Here is a 19,519-nt window from a genome sequence, read left to right as displayed (position 1 = left end):
TCCCAAGGATCCATAGACACGGCATTGGGTCGGCCTAGCGTGCTGCCTTTTCGGCTTGCCGTAGTGAATGGAATTGGTCTGCTGGCTCACGCCAGCATTTAGGCCAGCTGCCAACTGCCTTTCCACTGTCAAGCGAAATATTTAGTGTATTCTGCAAATAGAGCGAAATGTTCAACCCTTCTTCAGGATTCATAGACAAAAATCCACTGTTATGGTGAATAAAAATATTCCACTGCGCTAAGCTTCTATGGTTAATCTTGTCAACCCTGAATTTTACACATGCAGTATAGGCAGGGACAAAGACTCCTATGTTATTGGCAACCCTGATTGGCAATATGCAGCGAATAAATTTGTAAAGCAACTCCCTGACGATGTAATTGTGCACTGTAAGTTGTGCCACTTTGTACTATCCATTAACAAGTTCATTTTTCTATTATATTTTTTTACTTCAGTTTCTTATTTCTATGAATATGCTCTGTGTTTGTTTTACTTAAAACATATTGTACTATGAAAATAGCAAATGTAATATGTAGTTTCCTGTCGTTGAATAAACTGTTTCTAGCTTTGCTTCTTGCTAGACCTAGAGTTATTCTCAAATTAATGCAATTGATTGACTAATGAAAAGGATAGCCTTTTGACCAATAGAACCTGACCCAGTTGTATTAATTTAGCTTTGTTCCATTCGTAACTGTGACCAAGATTTATGGGAGTGTCACCCAGAATGGTTTAATGTTATGTTCGTTGGACGGATCAGCATGCAGCTTTGTTCCAGTTGGATGCGGTCCTAGTTTGGAACCTCATTTTCCTCATAAAGCAGATCCATTTATTAAGAAAAAGGCTATATATGTTTGAAACGTAGTTGACTGTTACTCATTTTCACCACTGTGAGCTTATATTTGTGAATGCTTCATCTCATTATACAGAAGAACTAAGAAACTTGAGAATTGTGATGTTATGTATTTATGTTCATCTCATTATACCTGAAAGACCAGATACTACTAGCTAGTGTTATGTATTTATGTTCTACATCTTCTCCCTCTACTCATTTATCCTCATCACAATTCTGAAGAGTCATCTACAGACTTTCAGTACTGCTATGTAATTGCCATAGCCATCTTTGTCTCGATTATTATTTACAGCATCTATTAGTCCTGATCCTGAGGTTGGGTTATTCTTGAACCATTGCTGTGAATTGTGATGTTTAATTAGATAGAGATCTTAACTTACTCTGCTGTAGATTCATGCTAGTTAACTGAAAATTATTTAACACTGTGCCAACTATATTAAGGTTGCAGCATTAATTTAGAAGGATCTGTCCAACTATAGTAAGGATCTATCCAGTTTTTGCTTTGAGAGGTACTATCAATAGATTGGTTCAACGTTAGATAAGTGATATATTCAACTGATGTTGAGTTCCCATCATCTGGGAGAAATGTTGTGCCCCAAATTTGGCATCCTAGTAGTAATATATACTTGTTTCAGCCTGTTAGGATGCTCAAATGTGTTTCAATTGTGGTGCTGCCTTTTTTGTCTTGAGATATGTCGAACAACTATCTCTATCCCTGATAACTACGATGCTCTATTTCACTTGTCATTTCACATGTTTGCTAGCTCAATGATAGAATAATTAAAATCTTTTTCATGTTCGCAGTGCGAGACCCGCCCATCAAAGCGCACTTCCTCAGTCTGAGCTCACCAAAATGAGAGGTGACATGTGCTTCTTCCTGTCATCAAGACCACTAGCGAGTTTTATGATAGTAGTTGAACATGCGTGATTTATTTTGGGTGTTGTAACTTAAATGAGCAAATAGAACTTCTGTAACTTTCTGAAATCTATCTGACCATACCTTAATATATTCTACATGTGTAGTATGGTCATGTGTTTGTGCTGTATGATTGCAAGTTAATCTATATGTGTGTATGTGTGCCAAATTGAAATAGCGCCAAGATTTTTTAATGGTGGTTGCCCGCAAGATTTTACCAGGCATATTACTATTTTTAGTGGAGGTTCATGTTGTAAACCTTAGGTATAGCTACAATTTGTAATGGAGGTTCGTGTTGCAAACCTTAGCTATAGATATCATTTATAATGGAGGTTTGTGTTGCCAACCTCACGTATATACCATTTCTAATGGAGGTTCTTTAAAGTAACCGCCAGTGATAATGGATTAATACTGGCGGTTCCAAAACCAACGGTGCAAAGCGCCATTTTTACAGTCTCATGAATAATGGCGGTTTGAAAACCTCCACTACAAATCCTCTATAACCGCCAGCAATAATAGTTTTTGTATTAGTGTCCGCGTCTTCAAATCCTTGCCCTAGCTGCTTCTTGAACAGCATACCGTCTATTGCACCACATAAGAATACACAAGCAAGCAAGTAAAATGAATAAGAAACAGTGCACCAAACCAGATAAACAGTACAAAACGAGGTAGCAGAACTATTGTACATGTTACAAGGATTGCGTGAGCGTAAGAATTGTTGAAAATGGAGTTAAAACGAGAAAGTTATAGCTAAAACATGGTTCCAGGGGATTATTTGTAAAAAATTGAATTTAAAATGGCCCTGAAAGAAGAAATCGAGGATCTAAACAACATTAAACCTAAAATCTAGGGGATAGATTGAAAAACAGAGGGACTAGGGATGGCAGGTTCTATTTTACAAAAGAATAGGGGCTAAAACGAGAATAAAAGGATTGTTTTGCAATTATTTTTGAACTGGCTTGGACCGCGGGTTTATTTTGGAAAACCAGGGGGGCTCTTTTGAAAAATGTCCTAGGTTGACTGATATCAGGTTTGTTTGACTCCGGTCAGATCGGATCTCGACCGTGGGATCAAGATCGGGCGGCTATGATTGATTAGGCGGGGCTGGCGGCAAGGCTGCTCGGCTCCGGATTGCCGGACTTAGAAAAAAATCAGCCATCCGGCTCCGTTTTGGGTGCGGATTGGACGGGAATCAAGAACGTGAGGCTGCGAACACATCTAGGGGCTCTGGAAGGTGAAACAGAGGCTATCACTACTATAATATTTTTTCATGAGGCGGTTGAAAAATATTTTTAGAGGCGGGCAAAAGCAACCGCCTTGTTAATGAAGCATTTTCAGAGGTCGTTCCTTTACCCACCACTATTAGTCTAATAGAAAAAAACAAAAAAAGGATCGCCGAGCGCATTGGCAGCTGCCGCCACCAGCCGCCCGCCGAGCCCATCTGCACGTCCACGCCACCGGATCCGGCCTCTGCGTCACCGCCGGAGCTGAAGGCCTGCTCGTCCTTGTCGAATCCGCGCAGGAGGAGTGGGGTGCGCCGCTGGATACGAGGTTGGGGCCGCGGGATCCGCCGCCGGAGATGAGGTGGGGGACGGTTCCACCCCACTCGCGCTGGATCTGCCCCGCTCACACCTGATACGCCATCGTGCGCCCCGCTCGCGCCGAATCTGACCTGCTCGCGCGCGTCCCGGCCGCGGCTACCGCCACTGCCAAGAGCAGCAGCCGCTGCCGCCCGCCCGCCCGTGGCCTCAGGCACTCCATGAGAGGGACTGAGGGGAGGGAAAGGGGGGACTGAGGGTAGGGAGAAGGAGCGCCATGGAGAAAGCGCTGCGAGGGGGAGAAGTGAGGTGAATAAAACCCTAACTCTAAGCTTTATATACTCCAAATGCTTTATCGGGCCGAAATGGGTTGTTTGCGCTCCGAGATGGGCTCGATCTATTAACCGAGGCGGGCACTTATAAGACAACCGCCTTCGAAAATAGTAGTATTAAGTGAGGTGGTCAATTTTACGTCGACCGCCTTTGTTCATTGATTTTGCGAGGCAGTTTTTAACCGTCTCGGTTAATAATTAATAACCGCCTCTATTAGTGCTAGGCATTAAAAAAGGCGGTTATTTTTTGTGCCCACCTTAGAGCTCCTAAAAAAGTCCCTGTTAATCAGTTTTTGTAGTAGTGCGGGCGGGGGCGTTCGACGGAGCGAGCCATCGGAGCTTGCTCCGGCGAACAATTCCGTGCGCGCGAGAGGAAAAGAGATAAGAGGAAGGAGCCGGCGAGGGTCTTTACCACTTGGTGAAGCTTTGGCGGTGATCGAGCTCGGCGGGGAAGCGGCAGAACAGCGGCGGTGGCGCAACTCGATGGGGGTCAAGGGCGAGTGCGCGGTGCTATTTATAGGGGGCTCGACTGGCCTTGGCGTGTGGGTTAAGGGAAAGACGGCAGGCGGCGCGTGCAACACCCGAACTCGGGCTCAGCTTGAGTCCTGGTCGGACTCGAGGTCGGGGACTGACCCGACAGGCGGGTCCGCCTAGCGGCGAGAGAAAGCGGGGAGAGGGAGCATGCCGGGAAAAAGGATGGGCCGGTGGGATTGGGCTGCGGGGAAAAAATGGGAAAGAAAAGATAGAGGGAGAGGGGAAATAGTTGGACTCGGCCGAAAACAGAGAGAGAAAGAGGGAGGTTTTGTAATTTGGAACAAAAACAAATCTGATTCAAATTCAAAATCAAATTGAAACTCAAACAAATAAAACGATGCTCATAACCTATGTAACCTATGTATTTTTTTATGACCTATGTAACCTTATATTTTTATGACTAAATAAATTATTTATAATTCTCAATAAATGCTCTAAAATCAAGATAAATTAAATAAAACATTATTGAACCTATAATAAATCCAATTAAATTATTTGGGTTCCTAAATTGAAAATTAGGGTGTTACATGCCCTCTCATCTATTTATATCTTCCCTATCTGTCAAGCTGTTCTTCCCCAATTGAAGATTTTATTTTCAAGAATACTAGATGAACGATGCTTCTAATAGAAGAAGTTTAGATGATAATCATAAGAAATGTCACTTTTTTTACTCCTTTGGCAGCTTTCACTAGTTCTTAGAATTGCAAACTGCGTGAAGTGATAATAAATCTTAAATATATAGGGCCCCTTCTGTGATTTGCACTGACGCCTCAAAAACTTAGGAGGTGATTGGTTAGCTGTATGCCGCTAAACCTGGCTCGCCCGATGCAGCGTGAACATGATTAGTTAGCTGAACTAGCACTTGAGCCAGGCTTGCGCGGTGCAAGCTAAGCGCATGGGGGAACATGCACCGAGATGAAAAAGGAGCCAAACTGGTGCTAGACAGTGAACCAAACAAAATATCTTGCCGGTCTAGCTGATTGCAAACGTGAGCCAAACAAAAGGCCGCCGCACCTAGTGAGGCAGGCTAGCGGGAGTTAGGATCTGTTGTACGAGCCGGGCTGCACACGTCCGCAAAACCAATCACGCCCTTAGGTACGGCTCTATGACCACCATGGCAGCAACGCGCTGGCCGCTGCTCCGCCGGCGCGGCGGGTCCGGTGGCGCTCCAAGGAGGGGTGGCCAGGACGGAGGCTCTCCTCCGACCACACCCGACGATGTGACATCCATTTGCACTGACGATTAGCTACTCCTGTTTCATTTTTCACATCCGGTGATCCGGACAGCAGCCGACTCAGCAAGACAGCATGGGATTGGGCGTCACGACAGCCTGGCCGTACGTTCTACGCCGAGCTACGTCATCACCGATGGGCGCCGACGGCCGACGACGCTGTTCCGTCCAAAAAATCCAAATTCCCCTGCGTAGCTGCATTCGAGAGCACCAGACGATCCTGCCAGACGTCGTCGTCGGACTGCGGGAACCACAGGGTGAGCCTTTCTTGCACGACATTGTCCCTTGTGGGACAAAATCGCGGCTTTCCTCGCATCCCGCGTCGTCCTTAGATTATTGGTAGCAGTGGTGCGCCGCAGATGTAACAAGAGCTAGCCCATCTCGGTCCTCCAGGTGGCTCAGCCTCCACCAAATGGTTCCGCCCAGTCTCAGCCTCAACCAAATCGTTCCGCCAAGTCGGCAGATGAGGGAAATAGTACACTGCTAGAAAATCTCTCATTAGTACCGGTCCAGAACCCCCGGTTTGTACCAGTTTCCCGACCAGTACCGCTCCTCCGGTACTAAGTGCACGCGCACTTAGTACCAGTCAGCTGGCCCGGTATTAAACTGGCCTGTTTAGTACCGGTTGGTAACACCAACCGGTACTAAACTGCTGGCCACGCCAGCAGCTAGGCCGAGCAGTTTAGTACCGGTTGGTAATACCAACTGGTACTAAATGATTTTTTTTCTTTTTGATGCTTTATATTTGTTCTCTTTTCGTTTCAATTTCAATTAATTAGTATTAGTAGTCATACTCGCAGCAGTTTGTGTATTCGTACTCGTATCTAGAATTCGTATTTGTATATGGAGCAAAGCAAATAAAAAAAATTATATACATACATGGATAAAAGAAATGTTAGAAATTATATACATACATGGATAAAAGACAATAATAAATTATAGGACACTGCTTCCTATAGCAAATCAGTGTCCTACAGCTAAGAAAAATGGATTCAGTGTCCCCTTGCTAATTTCACATCAGGTCAGTGTCCTGTAGCAAATTTTTCCTAATATTTACAAGTATGAATTCTCATAAGTTTTTTCCCACAAATTCTTCAATAATTCTAATCATCTGCATTGTCATCGGCACCGGCATCCTTCTTGCGGCGTTTGTTGAGTTTATCAGCTCGAGCCACACTTATCATTGGATCGGAATAAAATTCACCTTTTGGATTTATCACCTCATCCAACAGGAATCCACATAGTGCTTCTTGAATTGCCCTGATTCTTTCCGGTTCGATGAGGTTCTCTTTCAGTCTCCAAATCTGTCAACAACAAATATACACCAATAGTTTAATTTAGTACCTGCATGGAATTAGATACAAGAAATTGTTACTAATGTTATACGTACTCCGAAGTTTTCTTGTGTCACCCTCTTGGTATCTCTACAAAAAAAATGCATGTGCTCACATACGTAGTATCCGCAGAGGCTGGTTCCTTGTTTCTGTCTCAAACACTATATACATATATACATATATACATGTTATGAAATATTCATGTTGTTTGAATAAATGAAAGTAGATGTGCGATATTCGTACCGGCTTGTTATAGTTGAATTCAAGCTCAGTCGGTGTTGACGCGACTCCTAATTGTGTTTTGAGGAACCGAGACCATGCCCTGTGCATGATGTCTACGAGATTTTGATATAATTCTGGTGGCTTATTCAAGGAGTCCCACACAGTAACTCGGGACCGATCGATTTCGATCACAAGTAGGATCCAGTGGAAACTGTTGATACATACATATGGATACAAGAAATGTTAGATATATACACTTATTGGCTAGTTGAAGTGACTCAAAAAGTGAAAGGACTCACTTGAAGTTGTACGGCAACAGAATGAATGTGCGATCGTGCTGCCCTTCCAAGGACATGACTAAATTATTCTCGGTCCGATTAGGATATTTGCGTACACACTCCTCATGTATAACATTCGGATCTATGAAGCCAACATTGTAAATCTCGCTCTTCGGACATTCTTGCATTTTCATCCTGCACGATTACAAATAAAAGGAGGGAATGGGAAATCTAAATGACTTAATAGAGCTAGAGTATACAATTGACAGAAAACACTTACATAGACCATACACTGACGAGGGACTTGTCTAGGGCGTCTTGATGGAATAGAAACAAAAAATGGTCAAAATCAATCCAAATATCATCCATTCCCCGATAGAAATGAGTATGTTTAATTCGAGCAGCTAGCATTATATACCCCTCTGCACATGCTTTTCAAGTACCACTGATGTAACTCACGCATTCTTGTTGGTAGAGTGTCAATCAACTCTGGCCACATCAGAGGTTCCCCCAGTACAAATGGCTTTCTTCCTGCCCCTTGGTGAACCGGGATTTTTTCCTGACCTAGGAGCTGAGCTATTGTGAGGTTCGTTTCCTTGACAAACTCAGCAGTAGCTTCATCCTCATTTGAAAGCACTACTAGAGGGGGTACGCTTTGTTTGGGTTGTTCGCCGAGCTGGGGGACTTGGTTGTACCTCCGATTACTCTTCTTCTCCCATGATTTTGTAATCGAGCGGTCGTAGTCCGACATCAGTGGAGGCTTTGGTTGGCACATCATGGATAGATAGAATTTCTTCGCTGCCGGATCCACTGGTTCCTTTGGCGGAGGCTTCTTTGGCTTCAACTGCTTGCGCACGTCTTCTTGCACCCAAGCATCCAATTCCTCTGGAGTCATTTCGTAACCTGACTTCTCTGGCGCGGGCTTCTCTTTCTTCTTTCATTCTTTGGTCTTCTTATATCTTGGTGGTGGCGGTGGCGGCACCCAAGCAGATTTCTTCTTCTTTGCGGGGCGAGGAGATGGCGGAGGCGGACTAACACTAGGCTCCCCGGAAGCGGCCGGTGATGGCGATGGACTAACGCTGGGTCCTGGGCTGTGGGCGGTGATGGTGGATCCACACTGGGCCTCGGAGACCCTTGAGCAGCTGGCGGTGACCTCGGAGACGGGCTAGGATCCCTTCCTGGAATTTTTATGTACTGTTTTTTCCAACAGATCCAAGTGTGGAGGGCCTGTCCTAGTTCCTCTTCTCCATCGCCTCCACGGATCTCGAGGACGAGGTCTTCCCATCCTTTCTCGACACGGTCAACCATGACTCTAGCATATCCTTCTGGAATCATCAAGCCATGGATTGTCCTACCTTGAACAGGGACTTCAGCAACCCCGTGAGCGACTACTTTCATTTTTTTCCTTAGCGGAAATAGAAGCTCACAGGGGGTCCTCACAGCGATGTCGTCCACGGGGTAATGTTCCGCAACCGTTTCCTCTCGATCTGCGGCTGGGTGTTCCGTTGAAGCGACGCTGCTACGACGCTGCGAGCCGACGGGGCTAGTCTCCAGCTGAGCCGTTGATCTGGCTTCTAGTGGCTGCTGTTGGCTAGCTGTAAGTGCACCTTCGATCGAAGCAACCCGTTCTTCTAGGGCACGCACTTTCTCTGCTACTTCAGCCTTTATTCTCTGTCGGCTTCGATACGTCTCTATGTCGCCACTGAAGCCATGCTTCCATGGAACTACGCCCATGCCTCGCACACGTCCTGTGTGTTCCGGTGTGCCAAGAGCGTACGTCAGCTCGTCTTTCTCTCTGTCTGACTTGAAGCTGCCTTCGGACACGGCCTTTAGTGCCACATCGAGCCTGTCGGCCGCTTCCCTTATGGCATCGCTAGTGATGAACGACCCATCTTCCATATTCAATGAGCCTCCATGAGCGTAGAAGTAATGTTTTGCTCGCAACGGCCAGTTGAAAGTCGCTGGTACGATTCCTCTAGCAATGAGATCATCTTCCATCTTCTGCCATTTCGGAATCGCCGACGCATATCCTCCTTGCCCAAGATGATGGAAGTGCTTCTTTCTGCTCGCATTCTCCTTGGCTTGGGCTGTCTTCTTCTCGCTATCCTCGGACGACTTGTACTGCACGAATGCCTCCCAATAAGGATGTTGATTCTTGAAGTTTTTCTCGAAGTCCGGCGTGAGTCCCTTTTTAACATAATCTTTGTTCAATTTTTTCTTGAACGTCTGAAAAGCAATAGCCATCTTCTTCATGACCCAATCCTTAAACAGCTGTTCTTTGTCCTCCGGAAAGGCGAAGTGTCGTTTGACATCTGCCCATAACATTTCTTTCTCGGTCTCGGGAACGACGTCAGCATCGATATCTGTGGCTTTACTTTTCTTCCATAACTTGAAGCTAATGGGAATATGGTCCCTGACATAACATCCACATTGATTCACCACCGTCGTCTTCACACCCTTCGGAGACTTTGGTTCACCGTCAGGATTCAATGAAGTGATAATTGTGTGCCCCTCCGTGTTTTTCTTCGACCCTCATTTCCGTTTTGGTTTCCTAGTCAATCCGGATGCCTAAAAAATATGTATTTAGTACGCATTGTACTTACATACAGAATTAATACGTAAGCCTAAAAAATCTGCCCTGAATTTTCTAAGATTTTCTACTAATTACACCTGTTTATAGTATAGCAAACTAAAATTTACAAAGAAAATTAGAAGTTCAATAGATAAAGCTGTACAAGACAAAATTTACATCATATACATTTCATAACATACACAATTCAAAAATACCAAATAAAATAATAAATGTGAAGCTCGTAAAGACATGAAGTTTTCTACAATATATAATATTTTTGTACAATATCCATAATTACTACAATATATAAAGACATACTTCTGTACAATATACCTAAGCAATAATTTTCCATACATTTTCCTTAATTTCTCATAGTTACTCTACATTTCCATAATTTTCCATACATTTTTCATAATTTTACATACATTTTCCAAAATTTTCCATAATTTCTCTACATTTTCCATAATTTTTCATAATTCCTCTACATTTTTCATAATTTTCCATACATTTTCTACAAATTTTAACAAATTTACTACATTTTGAACAAATATCTATAATTTTCTACAAATTTCAACAAATTTCTACAATTTTCACTAGTGCGTATCGATTCCTAACATTTTCCTACTATTTCCATTATTTCTACGTATGTATCTACCAATTTCTTACAAATTTACTATAATTTGAAAAAATATCTATAATTTATACAAAATTTCTAAAATTTCTACAACTTTTCTTCAATTTTTTACAAAATAGAATACTGCTTTAAACTAATTAAAAATGGCTGACGTCAGCACATAGTCGTGCTGACGTCAGCTTGAGGCCTCACGTTGGGGAGGCGCGAGGCGGCTGCGACGGTTCGGTGCGGCGGCGGGGACGAGGCAGGACGGAGGGAAGCGCGGGCGGAGGAGGCTGCTCGACGCCGGAGGAGGCACAGGTAGCGGCGCGGCGGAGGCACGGCTGGTGGAGCAGCACGGAGGAGGCCGGCGCCGGAGGGTACGCGACGACGGGTGGCGGAGCGCGCGCGCGAGGGCTCCGGAGGGGGCGGCGTGGGGCCGCCGCGAGCAGTGCAGTGCGGTGCGGAGGACCTCAGGCGCCACGTGGGGAGGGGGGATGGCGACGGGCGGCGGCGGTTCGGTCTCTCGCATCGGGGGGATGGGGACGAACGCCAAGTCCCCCCGGTTATATAGAAGAGGCAGTTTAGTACCGGGCCATGGCTGCACCCGGTACTAAACTGTCTACTGCGATGTTTAGTACCGGCTGGTGGCACCAACCGGTACTAAACTGCCCCATTTAGTACCGGGCTGTGGCACCAGCCGGTACTAAACGTCCCCAACAGGCGGGAAAATTTTGGGCGGCAGTTTAGCACCGGCTACAACCATGGCCCAGTACTAAACTCCCAAAATGATTCTGTCTTTTTCACTTTTGTAATTGTTTTGTAATTATTTTGTAATTCTTCATAATATGTTTTATGTGCAATAAAATTTAATAAACAATTAAAAAATAGAAATATGTACTATTTCACCATGCAAAATTATATTATTATTGTTAAACATACGTTAATCCTAATAGTATTAGTCTTTGCACTAAATTCAAAGTATTGACACTAAACATGTTGTTTATTAATAATAAATTAATTATAAATACAAATATATGTTGTTTTCACCATGCAAAATTATATTTTTGTATTATAGGTCACTATGTTGGATATATTTAATGTGTATGCACTTAATTTATCATATTGAGTCCAATTTTTTTTATATCTGTTTCAATTGTGTTTTCTGTGCAAACTATTATATAAATGCATAAAAAATTTAAATCTCGGTTATTTCATACATGTTAATTAAATAGTTAATTAAATAGATTTTTTGTTTTTTGGGTGTTGTATCATATATGTGCATGCACTTAATTAAATAGATTTTCTGTTTTAATTATGTTTATCACATTGAGTATGCACTTAATTAATTTATCATATTGAGTCTAATTTTTTTATATCTATTTCAATTGTGTTTTCTGTGCAAACTATTATATAAATGCATAAAAATTAAAATATAAGTTATTTCATACACCATATATTACATCAATCACTTGGTTACATGAACATGAAAGTATAACATAATGATTACACATCATTGTTTAATGTAACGTTGACAACCTTTTTTTTACGAATGTCCCTTGACCATGATCGAGGCGTAAGTAAGGAGCGTCCTCTTTGGACAACAGGATGCTAGGGTCAACATCGATAGAGAATGGAGGACGGTCGTACAACTGATCAAAGTCTTCTAACTTGTCCAAAATGTCTTCAACTCCAATGATTTTTTTTTCATGGAAGAACTATGTGGCGTTTTGGCTCGTCGTCGGACCTGCCTTGATTTTTCTTAGGTTTGCTTGCCATGTCCTTCACATAGAAAACCTGTGTCACATCCTTGGCGAGGACGAATGGTTCGTCTTTATATCCAATCTTTTTGAAGTCCACTATTGTCATTCCATACCGGTCTATCGTTACACTGCCACCTGCTCGGTATATACTAAGACCGTACTCCTTCATCGCATCCTCATATATACCGCACCGCATTGTGGATATCGATGCTAGCCCCAAATAGCAGAGTTTTCACCGAAGGATCAAGGTTAACGACATATTCATGATACGAAACATACATTTTTTAAACTTCTCGATGTTTTCAATATGAGCCCCAATAAATACATCATTAGAGTGATAAAATAATACAACTAAATGCATAACAAATACCAAACTAATTAACCATGCCACTTGAAAAAAATTGAAAAAAATCTGAACAAATTATTAGAATTAAAATGAAAACATAAATTATAAACTATAATTATTTTGACACTCTTCAGTTCAACGCGAACACGTCGTTCCACGCCATAAGGGATGCGCAATCAATGTTCACGGCTTTATTTCATTCTCACTTTCTCTAAAACAATCGAGAAGAAAAAATATTTGTTTCGAAACATGTCTATGTTGTCAACCTTGACCCTGCAGTGATAACACTGACATTCGGGGCTACTATTGACATCCACGACAAAGTGCAGTACAATAGGACCAGATGAAGGAGTACGGCCTTGGTCCGGATAATTTCATTCTTAACTAGCTCAAAAGGTGTGGATTTCATAATTGAGACCAAGACCGTACTCCTTCATCGCGTCCTCATATATACCGCACCGTATCGTGGATATCGATGCTAGCCCCGAATAGCAGTGTTTTCACTGCAGGATCAAGGTTAACGACATATTCATGATCCGAAACATATATTTTTTAAACTTCTCGATGGTTTCCATATGAGCCCGAATAAATACATCATTAGAGTGCCAAAATAATGCAACTAAATACATAATAAATACCAAACTAATTAACCATGCCACTTGAAAAAATTAAAAAAATCCCTATAAATTATCCACATTGAAACTATCCAATACACCTTCCCCAAATTCAAGTAATGGATTCTATACATCTCAAATCCATTCATAAATCAAAGAAATCGTGCTCATTCTATATATTTCTAAAAATCACAAATATTTCAAACTACAGAGCATGAAACAAATAATAAATACCATCAAACAAGAGAGGATGATGACTCCTAATTATTTTGACACCCTTCAGTTCCAGGAGAACACTCTTTTCAATATCCAGAAACCATCTAGAAGAAAAAAAACTTTATTTCGGAAAATGTATATGTCGGTAACCTCGCCCCTGCGGTGATGACAATGCCTTTCGGGGGAACACGATGCGGTACAAGGATGTCACCAATCGGCCAGTCACAGCACCAACATTTCCGGTTAATAGGAACACAGCACTAGGCACAGGCAGCGTGCTCGTTGATATGCTCTCAGTGCAACAACGGCCACGCTGACTGCGTCAAATGCTGTCTTCGTATCAATCGGAAGTGCTGGTGATGCGACCAACCGATTCGCGACGTCCATAGAGCGCATAGTGTTTCCCCGAAAGGTAGTGTCATCACTATTGGATGGAGATTAACGACGTATACTTGTTTTGAAATAAAGATTTTTTTAGCTTATAGATAGTTTCAATGGAGCCTGAATAAATACATCACTAGAGTGTCAAAATAATCAATTCATAATAAAAAAGATATTATAATTCTTTCATTAGTTCATTATAAAAAAATTAACTATCCACATTATGGTTATATCTACTACAATCACATGTTTTGTCTACACTCATTCTAAAAATTTCTACTATCCACATGCTCATCTGAATCTAAAAATAAAAAATATACTATGGTCATTTGTAATATATAGAAAATGGTTGAAAAATATGTCTATAAATTTTTCATATTCAACCTAGGCAATAAACTTACTCCCACATTCAAGTCATTGGTTCTATATATCTCAAATCATTGCATAAATCAAAGAAATCATACTCATCCTCCCTATTTCTAAAAGTCATAAATTTCTCTAACCATAGAGCATAAAACGAAGAATAAAGACTATCAATGAAGAGAGGATGAAGTTGCAAACCTTTGGCGCACTTGAATGAGTCCAAATCACACAAAAAATGGATCAAATAATGGCGGCGCAACTCTAATATGAGAGAAGAAACCGAGCTCGAGCTAGCTCTCTGGTGAAATGGGCGCTGGCTCGGCTAGGGGAGGAAGAAGCCCCAATTTATAGTAGGAGCATTAGTACCGGGTGGTGGCTACAGCCGGTACTAAAGCTCCCCATTTAGTACCGGCTGGAGCCACCAGCCGGTACTAAATTTCCTGGCACTCCAGCCGGTACTAAATTGTCACTAGCCGTTGCAGGCGGCTGTCGGGGGCTGTCAGTGGCGCACTTTAGTGCCGGCTGGAGCCACCAGCCGGTACTAATCGGCTCCAATGGGCACTGTTTCTTTGACACGGTACTAAATTTGCATGTTAGTACCGGCCGAAACCGTGACCGGTACTAACGGCCGTGGACGAATGTGCGTTTTTCCAGTAGTGGTAGGTTCATCCGTATTGGTTTCTAGTTTGGGAGTATTTCTTCGCTGATTAGATCAATTGGTATAGGCGCGATGTAAGTTAATATATTTTATGTCATCACATCGGTGCAAAAAGTTGATCAAAAAAATTAGAATGGCATACTACGTAAATAATTTGGAAGGTGAAATAAACTAGGGTGTCATGCCATCGTAATTAATTAGCTGATCTAAATAATACTATTATGTACCCACTTGCATCTTTAGACACAATATTTGATACTCCTTCCGTTCCAAATTATATGACATTCCAAGAATCTTGAAGAGTCAAAGTTTTTCAAATTTGACCAAATTTATATAGCAAGGTAATAACATTTATGGTACCAATTAAGTACCATTAGATTCTTTGTTAGCTATATTTTCATAGTATATCTATTTGATGTCATAAATTTTTATATTTCTCTCTACAATTTTGGTCAAACGTTGAGATAGTTTGACTCTCCAAAATTCTTGGAATGACTTATAATTTGGAATGGAGGGAATAATTCTTTTAATTTCTTATTTGCGTGCAGTGGGACTGAAGTCAAGCTAAAGAGCAAAATGTCTTGGTGTTAATTGATGAAACAAGACAAAGCCGCGTCCCCATTATCTCGCGCACCCTAACTAGGTGTTGCCTTAACTTTGTGTCCACAATACTCAGCGCATCTATAGTTCAAAGCCAGAAGCCAGAGTACGATCGCAACTATTTATTTGCACCATCTGGAAGGCGCTTGGGGGAGGGATCAAAGGAGCTCAGTTCCTCATCATCGATCCATCATAGGCGATGGGGCTTCAGCACACGGTAAAGCTATATCTCCTGCTCATGCCCTACGAAATATTACATCGCTTGAAGTCATGAATCATGCATGCATGTGCTTTGTGTTGACGTCTTTTATGGATCAACACACGAACGCACTAGATCGTGCGGCGCGAGGAGGCGCTTGATGCCACTCCTCCTACTTGGAGCGGTCAGATCGGTCTAAGGGATCGGTCAGACGGATCGCCGGGCTGAAATTGGCGACGGCCGACGAATGTTAGCCCGGAGGGACTCCGTCAGGGCAGGTGCACGTAGGGTTGTTCTAGGATCGGCATAAAACGCCTTCAGACGTCGCGGAGACGAAGGAAGAACAACAGATGGAGGTTGGAAAAACTAGGGTTTGGAGAAAAGGTAAAGAGGATAAAAAGTAGAGTTTGTATTGATTTGATATATTGGATGTCCTCAATCGGCCGTGGCCCTTTATATTTATAGGGTGGGGTGGACTTATCCCGCAAGGAATCCCTATTATAGATCTTGATCTACAAAAATTCTTAATTGACTCGGACTCCTCCTAGACCGGTTGGTCCCTGCCAGACTGGCCACAGTGCCTCGACCGGTCAGACCGATTGGTGCCAATTTTGGCTGTCAACATATGCCCCCCCCCTATTTTTTTGGTAAAACTTGCTTGCTAAAAACATTCTTCTAAGCCAAAATTGTCTAAGGGCCATGATTATCATTACATCAGCCATTATTTGTGCTAAGGGCGATAAATAACTATCGGCCATAACTTGCTGCCACACCTTCTTCATGGTTGCTGACGTCTTTGGCACGACCTGCACTTATTGCTCCATTGCCTCCTTGCGCATATATTGCAGTCTTCGCTTCTGAGTATGAGACAAGCCTGAGGGGCACCACCTCGGCTGTAAATACTTTGAGTCTTGCTTCTCGCTCTTCTCATTGTCCTTGCTGCAATCAACATTTTGCTGGACCAGATTATTGCTAGCAACAATCGGTCTTCGTGGCAATGCATGATTTAGATACATAGGACGATATTGAATATAATATGACTGCATATGCATCCTTCTTTAATCCATCGGTGTATAAAAGTAAGGATACCAGCAATACCATGGAGCAATCGGTCCACTAGATAAAGCATAATTACCTTGACTCTATTGCTCTTGATGTTTCGATGATGATTCTGTATCCTTGACTTCGTTTGGTCGCCCCTTTTGTCTCTGAGCACTCCCCTCTTTCTCATATTTGGCCAAGAGTTCATTAAAACTCGGCCTTGTCTTAATTTTGGAGGAGTTCCCAGATTTACTGGGAGTACCGGTCGAACCGGTCAGACCGCCGCTGTGGCCGGTCAGACCTGTCGATTTGCTGTTGGCCTTCTTCTTCTTGTCTTGCCCCCCGAGTGTATTTGTGGCTTGAGGGGTCTTCTGTGACAGCTTCTTTTCAGGTCTTTCAACACCAATTATTACATTTTTCCCCTTCATTAATTCGGCTTGATTCGGCCGAATTAGCACTTTGGGATTATTCAATTCTAACATATACACCGGGAAAAGGATTTTGATCGACCTGCATAGTAGGAATAACCAATCCTTCTTCATTAATGGCCGATTGAATTTGCCTACGTAATACATTGCAATCATTGGTAGCATGTGAAAAAGTATTATGAAATTTACAATATGCTCGCCGCTTCAACTCTTCAAGCGGCGGTACAGTATGCAACATCTTGATGTATCCAACCCTATATAACTCATCAAATATTCTTTCGCACTTGGACACATCAAAAAGTAAACTTTTCATCTTGCCGATTTTTGTGAATCGGCTTAAGAGCAGAACAAGTAAACAGTTTGGCTTGAGATGGCCAAGCAAACTCAGCAGCATATACATCAATAGACTCATCGTCCGAATAATCTGAAGTACAATCTAAAGCATGCACTATAGAACGATGATGCCTATGGGATTCTTGAGACTCTTTGCTTCGGTTTTCTATAGCCAAAGCTCTTTGATGCACCTGAGTGACAGTAAAAAAATCATAGCCCTCTAATCTTTCATTAATATGAGAGCGCAATCCATTAAAAGCCAAATCAGATAAGTCTTTTTCTGCAATATTCACACTAAAGCTTCGGTTTTTTGTATCGCGGAATTGTCTTATGTAATCATTGACAGATTCATCACACGATTGTCTAACTAATGTCAAGTGAGACAATTTAAGCTCATCATGCCCACAGAAAAAGTTCTCATGGAACTTCTGCTCTAACTATTCCCATGAGACAATGGAATTAGGTGCCAAAGAAGAAAACCATGAGAAAGCGGTTCTAGTTAGAGATAAATAAAATAAATACACTTTCAACTCGTTTATTGAACCAGCTTCTCCTAATTGGGCAAGATACTGACTAAATGCTCAAAAGTACTCCTAGTATCTTCCCCACTGAATTTAACAAGTTCAGGTAACATAAAACCAACAGGGTATGCAACCAAATCAAATGAAGTATGATACGACTTTTGGTATGTGCGTGTTTTGCTTCTAACATCAACTCCAAAACTTTCTCTTAACAAATTAGCCAAATCATTCTTATAATCAGCAAGCGCTTTGTCAAAATGGACCGGTCGGTATGACCAGTCAGACCGGTGGGGGGAATCGGTCTAACCGGACTGGTAAGTCGGTCTGACCGGTCTTTACCGGTTTTGCTAGCGCAGTACATATCGGTCCAACATCTCGTAAGAGATAGGACCGATATGTGGCACTGAGTTCTTGGGGGGTTCTGGTGGCATGTACGAGACAAGCTCTTTTGTTCGGCTAATGTTGGCCGAACCAAGAATACTCATAATAGGATCAGTGTACGTGGGTGTCATAGTTTGACCACTGAAATAATTCATCGGCATCCCATATTGAGGTTGACTCGTAGGAGATGCTGCCGAAGATTAAGGAACATAAAATTCAGAAGTAGAAACAGATGGAGGTTCATCGGCTGTTTCTGGTTTCTTACCAGCCGATTCTCTTTCCTTAGAGCTAAGCCAATTAACCCTATAAACATCATGCTCAACAAGCAATTTCTGAATTTGTTCCATAGTAACACCAGAAGATGGAGCACTTGCAGCAGGTGTTACCGCAGTAGATGCATCCGTGGAGGTAGAAGCGAAGTCGATCTCCTTGATCTTGGTGACCTTGCCTCGTCGATTGACCTTGATGCTCGCAAGCGCCGCTAGTAGATCTTCTTCATCACGCTTCTTCTTGCGCTCCTCCAGCACCAGACGGACGTCCTCAGGAAGATGCTCGTATGTCGTAGGGATGATGTTGTCCTTATCGATCTCGGTAGTAGAGCCCATCTTCTTCGGGGTAGACTAGATCGGTATTGCTAACCAAGATCTTTCTTCCCCAGCGAAGTCGCCAAAAAGTATGTTGACACCTTTTACGGGTCAACATATACAAACGCACTAGATCATCTGTTTATTAACCATGAGCTACGACCACCACCTAATGATGAGATCAAGTACCTAGGGTAAGCAAATCTGCAAAGGTTACAATGGAGAGGTTACATTTAGTTGAACGCTCTTCCAATGAATTCTGTAACTGGACCTTCAAGTGTCATCAAGTTCTTGATATAGTGATATAAACAAACAGCCTATATAATGGAACCCGAAGAGCTATGGATTACTCCCTCGAGGCCATTTTATTAGGCGCCATGAGGCTAAACACGTATATCATGAAGAAGTGGAACATTAATATGCATACATGCATACTCCTTCCGTCCCGCAAAAACTATTCGTTTAGGAATTTTTAGACATACTATAAGTACTAGAAAATGACTATGTTACACCTAATTAATTATAACAGTTGTTTATGAGAGTTAATGACAACATAAAAACTTGCTGTGAAAAGTAAACAAAAGAAAATGGGTAGACACGCATGCAGTGGACCAGTTTTTTATGAGCTGAGCACTAAAGAACTCAGTAATTGGATATGCTAATCATTTTAGTGC

General features: G+C 42.4%; 1 long non-coding RNA gene across 1 annotated transcript; it reads left to right on the top strand.

Moving 5' to 3' along the window:
* Positions 1 to 235: 235 nt before the first annotated feature.
* On the top strand, positions 236 to 1,893 carry LOC120684333. The gene is made up of 2 exons (XR_005679244.1): positions 236 to 386; positions 1,652 to 1,893. It is a non-coding gene; the product is annotated as an uncharacterized LOC120684333 (long non-coding RNA).
* The last annotated feature ends 17,626 nt before the right edge of the window (positions 1,894 to 19,519 follow it).

Source organism: Panicum virgatum, chromosome 8N (genome assembly GCF_016808335.1).
Source record: "Panicum virgatum strain AP13 chromosome 8N, P.virgatum_v5, whole genome shotgun sequence".
Classification (NCBI taxonomy): domain Eukaryota; kingdom Viridiplantae; phylum Streptophyta; class Magnoliopsida; order Poales; family Poaceae; genus Panicum; species Panicum virgatum.
The sequence above is the reverse complement of the archived record's forward strand: the minus strand, read 5'-3'. Positions and strand labels throughout refer to the sequence as shown.